Below are 10,141 nucleotides of genomic sequence, written 5' to 3'. Positions count from 1 at the left end.
TTAGACAGCTGGTGGATGGAAAAGAAGCTCCACCTCCGCAGACTTTTTGCGCGACGGCCAGATTCCCGGAAACGCTCTCCTCCGCGCAAAAAGTCAGCGGAGGTGGAGCTTCTTTTCCATCCACCAGCTGTCTAAAAACTCGGAATTTAAGCTGCGCAGAGCTGAAGAAGTGCGCAGCTTAAAACCGTTTTGCGCTAAGGTGTGGAGACGCTGATACACCGTCAGCAGTGGAGCACCTTTCATTGATTAAAAGGGGAACACTCCCTGACGGTGACGCAACGCGGACGACGCAACACCGATGGCTGCAGTGGAGCCCCGGCCTTACAAACTCCTGTCTTCTGAAATACAATAGAAAATACATTATGTAGTTCTTGACACACACAGTATACCAGCTAATAAGAGGGGGTTCAGATTTAAAGCATGAAAATGAAAAATGGTGTAATAAAAACTAAATGTGACCCCGTCAAATAAAGAAAGAAATATCATTGTGAAATATTGTTTTAATATTGTTTTGTTTACCACTGTAAGCCACAAGCTGACGGACACCGTCATCCATATGTTTTTGTTGGGTAAGGTAATTGTTTCTCTAGAGGAAGGCAGCTCACTAATGTGTCTAATCTGATTGCAAACCACATGATTGCTTCCTCATTAGCGGATTTGAATGAAAGTACTAACCATCCTTTAACAGTGTAGTGCCCAATATGTCATTGCTTGGTAACTGTAGGCCTATAGGGATAACAATTGCAGATATTGTAGTAAACTTTGATTTTATATTTAGATATGCTTATTTGTTACAAAGACTTGCCATTTGTCATCTAAGCAATGAAATGATCATTGGTCAATAAGGTGAAATCAATTAAATTAAATCTGTATTATTGGTGATATGTTTCCTGTCATTAAAATACATAATGAATGATAAGATATTTAAGCCATGCAGCACTTTATTAATGTTTAATGACTTGTTCCGCTTTGATTATTTGACCATTGTTACATAATTATTATCAAATGTTATACGCATGTTGATCGTGATTGTATAATCATTTATCTTTCATGATATGAGCCAAATGTACATGGTTTATATGCTAAAATAAAGTAAATGTTGTAATTACATATATATATATATAACACACACACACACACACACACAGCAGTTCTCAGTTAACTTAGGTCACATTCTCACCTAATACTTCGGTAGACTCGATGCGAATGGGCGGAGAAGTTGGGATACTTGCATATTTAATTTGCTGCGGTTTGCCTTCACACTGGCTGTGTCAAGCGCAGAAAGGAAATGCAGCAGGACTAAAACAAAATACATACATACATGGATGCACCTGGGACGTATCCTGTATCCCAAGGTCATCGGGGTTTCGGGTCTCCCAACATCATACCCCTCACTCAGGTGACCCAGCCGGGGTGATCAAGTCCCGACTTATACGTCCCAGTAGCTACCCTCGATCAGTCCCATTAGGGAAAAAACCAGGGCCACACAATCCGTTCCTCCTGAACTACTCTGCCGGGACTGGGAGGTACCATTCTGGCGCGTGGAAGGACTAGGCTCTGTGGGTTGACTCCTGTCCGGGCCCCTCCTCCTACGTCTCACCAGGTCCACTCCTGCTCTCACCAGGTCAGGCCCTGTGCGTTGCACCAGACTCCCAGCACCAGGCACTTAATTCAGGAATGGTGGATTCTCGAGCCGCAACGGTTCCGCAGGCTCCACCTTGCCCTTGGTGGTGCCGCAGGCTCCGCTTGAGGCTTGAATGGCCCTCCTAAAGGCCTCACCGTGGGTTTGTTGGGCTTCTTCCTCACGGAAGACACAGGCTGGGGCGCCAACCCATACTGCTCCCGGGTGCCGTCTACTTTCCGGCTGCCACCCGTCTCTCCAGTGGTCACCAGACTATTCCTGGTTGTCACGTAGTCTATTCCTATGAGTCACTATAAATAGAATAACTAAAACAAAATACATACATACATGGATGCACCTGGGACGTGCAGGGAATTTTATCAATATCTATGGTGTTCAAATTATACTCATAACGTGCATGTGTCGTGCCGTCGGGGACTGGACCTCTCTCTCTCTCTCCCCCTCCGCACGCACTGATCCTTGGGCATAGAGGCACTCAGCGCACTGAGAATAATGCTTCACACCTGCCAAACGAAGCGCATGCACTTTCTGACAATGTGCAGCAGGATTCGTTTTAATCGCAGTAAAGCTTTCTGGTGTGAATGTCACCTTAGATAGCATTTTATGTAGACATAGCACTATATAGTATATGCATAGTTTCATTATATAGATATATTCCACTGATATGTTCGTAGCTTAAGTATGATTCATGATAACTAGTCTTTATATATCGCCATGTTTTGTTCTTGCTTAATGTAAGTCGCTCTGGATAAATGCCTAAATTGTAAATTGTAATTGTCAGTTCCAATACGCCTTCATGAACCGCATATTTTAGTTTTTTGCAATTACATTTTGCGTTATGTATTCTTTGTGACAGAAGGGTACCAGTGAGCAGGAAGATGTATTACAGTAAGACGGTAGTGAGACCAGCCATGCTGTATGACTTGGAAAGTAAACAATGGTCAGAGCAGCACTGCAGCTGGAGGTGGCAGAATTGATGATGCTATATGATTCTCATTAGGAGTGAAAAGGAAGTGACTGACAGCCCAGGTTGTCGAGAGGTTAAGATGGTTTTGACATGTGAAAAGGAGAAATGAGGGCTACATTGGCAGAAGGATGCTGAAGATGTATAGCTGCATGGCAGGTAATAGGAGGAAGGCCATGAGGAGGTTTAAGGATGTGGTGAGACATGCAGGAGTCACAGAGGAAGACACAGAAAACAGAACCAGATGGGGGAAAATATATATAAGATTGGTTTTTTTTTTTGCTTTAATCCCCGAGTTTGTCTGTGAGCATGCACAGTTGTATGGCATGTTTTTGAAATGTTTTAATTTTGATTGTTATAAATGGTGACAATCAAGTGATTGTGAGGTCAATCACTTGATTTAGTGATTGACCTCACAAAAGTATAGGCAAGGATATGTTGAAATTAGGGATGTCGCGATCACGTTGTTTTGCTCTTGATCCGATTTTGAGCATCTGCCGATACCGTTTTTTCACGATCTGATATTTATATTTTATAGAACACGTTTATGCCATATCACAATAGTACAATATCCCAAATCACAGACAATATTCAGTCTAATATCATAATATGGATACAATATTGATACTCCGATTCCGATCATTTGAAAATGACGTGATAGGTTCCTTTCTTTTATAAAATATGTTTTAAGTCGGCAGACTCAGTCAAACCACGGTATGTAAATATTGAAAGTAGGACTTGCAGCTCTACTGATGCGCCACCATACTAATATGTATTTAGACAAGACTAGACAATGGGAATTTTTTTATCCCAATGGGATCTTTGTCAGGTAGGAAATAAGAGTAATTTCAATTGCCACACAGTGGCAAGACTGAATTTCAATTCTATTTATTTTCTACAAAGCAGAGACAGACTTCATCAGTGTCACACTAGAAAATAAATATAATTGAAATTGACTCTTGCCACTGTGTGCAATCTATTACCCTTATTTTCTATGATGTTATTTTGAGTGGATATCGCACCAGAAGTCAGAGCGCGGTGGTCACAAGAAAAGTCATCTTTGTCAGGTAACCGTAACAATAGGAATTGAATCATGTCTAGTCTTACCTCAACCATTTATACGTTAAGCATCAACAAGAGTTGCGAGCCCTTATTTGGATATTTGTGGCTCAGAACCAGAGTGCAAGAATATCCCCAAACAGAATATATATATATAATGTAATATGAATGAAGGCAACAGCAGTGAACATTCACTACACCAGTTTACAACACCAAACCCCACCGATAAGTCTCCATCCATTCAGATAGACGTTGATTTAATGGTTGGGAAAGGGAGCAGCATCAGAGATTAACATGTCATACGGTCTAGTGCCCTGATGGAGAGAAGCAAAGATTAACCAGTCAGTGTTCTGGCAGCATGCCTATATGGGATGCAGCCTGTGCCAGCATCAGGAGGGGACTTCGTTCTCTAGGGCCATCTGTAGCACAGTGATGTAATGCAAATCGACTACATGCTTAATGGGTGGAAACTGGATATATTTTCTTGTTGTTGGGGTATTTGCTACAAAACATTTGCACATACTTTAGAATCTGTCCTCTGAATTTACCCATCGAGCAGAGCATACCATTAATACGGCATCCAGGGAGCTGGTACTACAGTATAAGAGGTTAAAGTGTCTTACTGGGTGACCTGGTGGGCTGAGGGAGAACAGGTGATGATTTAAATTCCAGTAAGTTGAACAGACCACTGTTACGGACCTTTAAAAGGGCCACAACATAATAAAGAACACAAAGTCAGGTCAAAAGTGTACAAAAATATACCAAGTTTTAAACTTGGCATTAAATGCCAAGAAACTGAACCCCCAAACAAGCCATGAATGTAACACAAAAGGAAATAAATAACTAAATAAAGGTTTAAATTACTAAATGCCGAAAATAATAATGATGAACTCAAGACCTAACTAGGCATCCTAACAAAAATATGGGCTGGTAAACTAATAAGTGGGGGAGCCTGGGGAGCTATGCACTATGTGCATGTCGGAGTCCCCAGACTCCCCATAAACTACCAAAACAAAATAAAGACCTAAACTAACACTGTATACATTGATCAGAATAACAGAACTGCCAATAGGGGTAGCACTATAGCAGGTTCAGCATTAAGAAAAGAAAACATGAAAATCAATAGGTTTTGAGGACAGAGCATTTCATCACTTTTTATCTAAATCATTTTTTAGACTCAAAGGCCCTTCTATTATCTGTCTCTTTCATCTGTGACAGAAGTGTGATGCTAAGGGAGGGAGTTCTAGGTTCTTGTCATTTCACCCTGTGAAACCTCTCAACCCCATGAGACACATCAGATTTCCCTTTAGCGTGATGGCCCAGTGCCTCTCCAGGCATTATGGTGGCTAAATCAATCATGTGCAGCTTTAGATACACTGTACACACCAGTGATAATCTGTCACCTGTTCATTGCTCCACACACTGCTCTTGTCTTTTTGCTACAGTCTGCGTCAGCTGGTGTCTCATAGCTCTTCTACCCGTCACTATCTCCCCCTACCACTTATCTCTTGCTCTAATCAAGAAACACATGCTTTTTGTCTCCACCAGGCCGAAGGCATGGGGAGAGAGTATGTTTTGCACTCCGTCCGTCCGTCCGTGTGTCCGTGTGTCCGTGTGTGTGTCCGTCCTTCCGTCTGTGAACAGCTAATCTCCGGCACCGTTAACCCGGTTGATGCCAAATTTTGCACACACACTCCCTGGATGCCAACGATGAACCTCTGCCCCAAAATTTCCAGAACGGTTATAGCGCCACCAGGAGGCCGCTTTGTGCAAAACAAGTTTTTGGACAGTACACCTACAGATTTTGTCCAAACATCCCGCAAATTGGTACACAGTCTCTCTAGAGCCATTCAACGAAACGGGTCTTTCAGATTTCTCAGACTCCATCCTGATTGGCTTAGATTGGCTTCCAAAGTTCGCAGGAGTGCTCGGTTTCAAACAAAATGCTGCAAATCATGAACACATCGTGTGATTTCCGTGAAATTGTGCACGCACATTCCCACTAGGCCGAGGAAGAAATGCCACATGAACATTTTCAACTCAGCCTCATGGTGGCGCTATAACTGGCCAAAAAGTGTTTTTACCTCTAACTGCACGGATCTGTGGATAACTTTGTATGCCAACTCCCTAGAGGCCAAGGAAAAACCTTTGCCTGGAATTTTTCACATCTGCTCTTTATAGCGCCACCAGGAGGCCGGCATATGTAAAACACATTTTCTAATATTACTCCTTCAGATTTCATCCAAATTTCACGCAAATCGGTACACATGCTCTCCATAGTCATGTGATCAAGACGGGTTTGTTTGATTTCTCATAATCCACCCCCATTAGCTACAATTGGCTTCTAAACTTTTCAGGAGTAGCCTGCTTTGTACCCGTTTTGTACAAATCGCCACAACTACTCAACGCAGCGTCCGATTGCAGTGAAACTGTGCATGCATATTCCCACTAGGCTTTGGAAGAAATGCCACTTGACAGTTTTCAAATCAGCCTCATGTTGGTGCTACAACAGGCCACACACACACACACACACACACACACACACACACACACACACACACACACACACACACACACACACACACACACACACACACACACACACATATTACTCCTAAACATTTTGCCAAACATCACACACACACACACACACACACACACTCCTATCCTCCTGGTGGAGACCTGTGCCCAGAAGGGCACTTTTTCTAGTTTGCATTCTTTTCTCTGCCTCTCTGCCTCAAAGACTATTTCAGGCCTATTAGATCTAGGTTTCAGCCCCTTGGGATGAACTTTAAATGCTTTCTATCCTTTTCACTGTCTGGCCTATAGAGTGTCTACCAGCTGAAAAAAATAGATACTTCTCTGCCATAAAAATAAACCCATGTGATAATTTATAACCTGTCCTGTGTTAATTATTTTAAAGCAATTATGTGAAACCACAAAATGACACTGAAAGTTTGTACATTGTGTTGAATATTCCGGTGAGCCGCCCGGCGTCCGAAACGGTACAGAAATGAGAGAGTTACCATGTGGGGTTTCCCCGGGGTTCCCCGGAACATCCAGACCCCCAGGAACGCCCCCAGGGGGCCGGGCCGATTCCAGTGAGCCGCCCCGCGTCCGAAACGGTTGAGAAATGACAGAGTTACTGTGTGGGGTCCCCAGGGGGTCCCTCTACTGTATACTGTACTATACTGTCACATACTGTACTGTCCCACCCAAAATCATCATATATACAGTTAATATGTGTGTGTGTTAGGCTGCGCAACAGTGTCACTTGGTTGTGAAAACCAACCAAACGCAATTTTTGTGCTCGGACAGACCCAGCCAGCCAGCCAGCCAGGGACAGACCCAGGGACACACATAGCTCATTAATAGAGTGGTTGCACCACTCAAAAACAGGTCTAAGAATAATTTGCATGTGAAGCAGAATGGTCATCATCCATCCATCCATCCATCCATCCATCCATCCATCCATCCATCCATCCATCCATCTTCAACCGCTTATCTGTAGTCGGGTCGCGGGGGCAACAGATCTACCAGAGTGCTCCAGACATCCCTCTCCAGAGCAACATTAGTGACTTCCTCCTGGGGGATCCCGAGACGTTCCAAGGCCAGTGAGTCGATATATTTCCCCCAACTGCGCCTTGGTCTGGACAACCAGAATTCACCTGCCAAATCACAGGGCAAATAAAGCCTGAAAGACTCCTGTTTGGAATAACTATGAGTCTGATGGAGCTCTGCCTGGCCCAGTCTGGTCTAGAGGGGTGGGTGGCAGTCAAAAACAGGCGGTGGATCCTATTGGTTCACCGATCTCAGCCCCCCTCCTCCCCTCCCCGGTAGAAAACAGCGGAGAACATTGACTTCACCAAATTTGGATCTATGTGCCTCTGCACTTATTTAATTTTATTGGTTAGCGAAATACAAGGGGTGGGCTTACTATGCCAAATTTTCCAATGGCTTTCCCCTGGCTTTTCATTTTTGAGCCGAATGCAAACGAAAATAAAAGCCTGCGTACCGAGGCTAGGGTGACTATAACAAAATTATTTTTTTGGTTTTGCAGAGCATAATATACAAATCATACTACGAGGCCCTCACACCTACGGAGATCGCCTTACACACAACTGGCTTTATTAACACAAAAACTGCTCGTGGCGGAACGTTCCGCCAATTCGAATCCAACCGGCAACTGCTCCTGGCGGAACACTCCGTCATATAAGCGTTATTATTGATATCAAACGGGATCGCTGATTTCCTTTTTTATTTTGCTTGGCCTTTCCTGAGGGGGGAGGCGAGACGTTCCAAGGCCAGTGAGTCGATATATTTCCCCCAACTGCGCCTTGGTCTGGACAACCAGAATTCACCTGCCAAATCACAGGGCAAATAAAGCCTGAAAGACTCCTGTTTGGAATAACTATGAGTCTGATGGAGCTCTGCCTGGCCCAGTCTGGTCTAGAGGGGTGGGTGGCAGTCAAAAACAGGCGGTGGATCCTATTGGTTCACCGATCTCAGCCCCCCTCCTCCCCTCCCCGGTAGAAAACAGCGGAGAACATTGACTTCACCAAATTTGGATCTATGTGCCTCTGCACTTATTTTATTTTATTGGTTAGCGAAATACAAGGGGTGGGCTTACTATGCCAAATTTTCCAATGGCTTTCCCCTGGCTTTTCATTTTTGAGCCGAATGCAAACGAAAATAAAAGCCTGCGTACCGAGGCTAGGGTGACTATAACAAAATTATTTTTTTGGTTTTGCAGAGCATAATATACAAATCATACTACGAGGCCCTCACACCTACGGAGATCGCCTTACACACAACTGGCTTTATTAACACAAAAACTGCTCGTGGCGGAACGTTCCGCCAATTCGAATCCAACCGGCAACTGCTCCTGGCGGAACACTCCGTCATATAAGCGTTATTATTGATATCAAACGGGATCGCTGATTTCCTTTTTTATTTTGCTTGGCCTTTCCTGAGGGGGGAGGGGGGCTAATTCCTATTTAGGCGTACTGCAGTTGCACTACTACTAAACAAAAACAGTACATGACTAGGCACTGTAGCCTATACTTCAGCTCAGGGTAGGTGAGAGATGGTGCGTGTAAAAGCACCTGTTATGACTGTTGTTTTATGAAGGTTTAATTTGTGTCTATTTTTTTTTTGTCATCACTATGTTCTGTGCCATTGGGGAAATGAGGTGTCGGCTGGCTAACTTAGCTAGTGCCGTGATTGATAACACTCACGCTCCTCTTTTTTTCTGGGGCCTAAATCTGCAGGAGGAGACACAACTGGAACTAGCAGGGACTTAGTAGAAGCTAAATGAAATATGACTGCAGTAAACCTGCCCTTCCCTAGCTTTTATAATGCTTTCAAGATCTCTTTGAAATGGATGGTGATGATATAATCAATATGTAGTGCAGGAACAATGCCATGTTGAATCATATTTGTAGCTTACATCACACTCAGACTACTTTAATTGTGTTTCATGTTCCTTTTAGACTATAAATATTACCACTGTAGCAACGGATGTGCCCTGCCCTGGCTTGTTATACCTTGGTCTCTCAGGTTTGGAAAAGCCTGTTATATATAAGTGTACTGTTACAGTTTAATGTCATGTTCAGTTGTGAATCATCTCTGATTCCAGTCAATCATTGCACCCTTCCTTTTTCAATGAAAAATTGCTGTTTGTTAACACTATACTAGGGTGTTGACCAGACTTTTGCAGTGCGCTGAGATCTTATGTAGCTGTAAATAAGGCTTAAGTGGTTGAATTGAGTACAATTGTTAGTGACATTTATTAGTGGCATACAAATATACATTTATGCAAAAACATATCATCATCATCATCATCATATAAACGGTTAGAAATCAAAAATATGTACAGTAAACTTTACAAATTGAACCCTGCATGCAGCATAAGGCACTACCACCACAATGCATGGCTCTATCCATAAGCCTCTGGATAAAGGCTTGTTTATGCTGATTGGTTCGAGGAGACCTCATCCTGTTTTCTGAAATAGCACATTCTCTGTGTTCAAATCATATCTGACCACAGCAGAACATAATTACCATAAGAGATTCAGCAGAGGCAGGAGCAAATTGTTTACAGCTAATTTATGACCAAATGAGCTGTGAAAAGTGTTGCCATACACAATAAGCATTAATAAGCAGTTATACCTGGAAAGGTGACATCTACAGTAATAATAAAGTAAATATAGCTGCAAGCAGCGATAAGGCGGGACCAAGAAAGAAGACAATACGCAATAAGAACAATATGCACAAATAAGACTGACGAGCTGAGTTGTCGGTACCCAGATTTGAACACACAACCTTGTGGAGCTCTACTGACTGAGCTACATGGAGACAATCAGTTACTATTTTAAACAGTAACATCATTCAGTGTAGCTGTGTCCTCATTTTGGGCATGTCATTATCCATTTCTACAGTGTGTTCGATCATGTTTTCACGTACAAACTTCTCTT

Source organism: Electrona antarctica, assembly GCF_951216825.1.
Source record: "Electrona antarctica genome assembly, chromosome: 11".
Taxonomy (NCBI): Eukaryota; Metazoa; Chordata; class Actinopteri; order Myctophiformes; family Myctophidae; genus Electrona; species Electrona antarctica.
Note: the sequence above shows the minus strand (reverse complement) of the source record.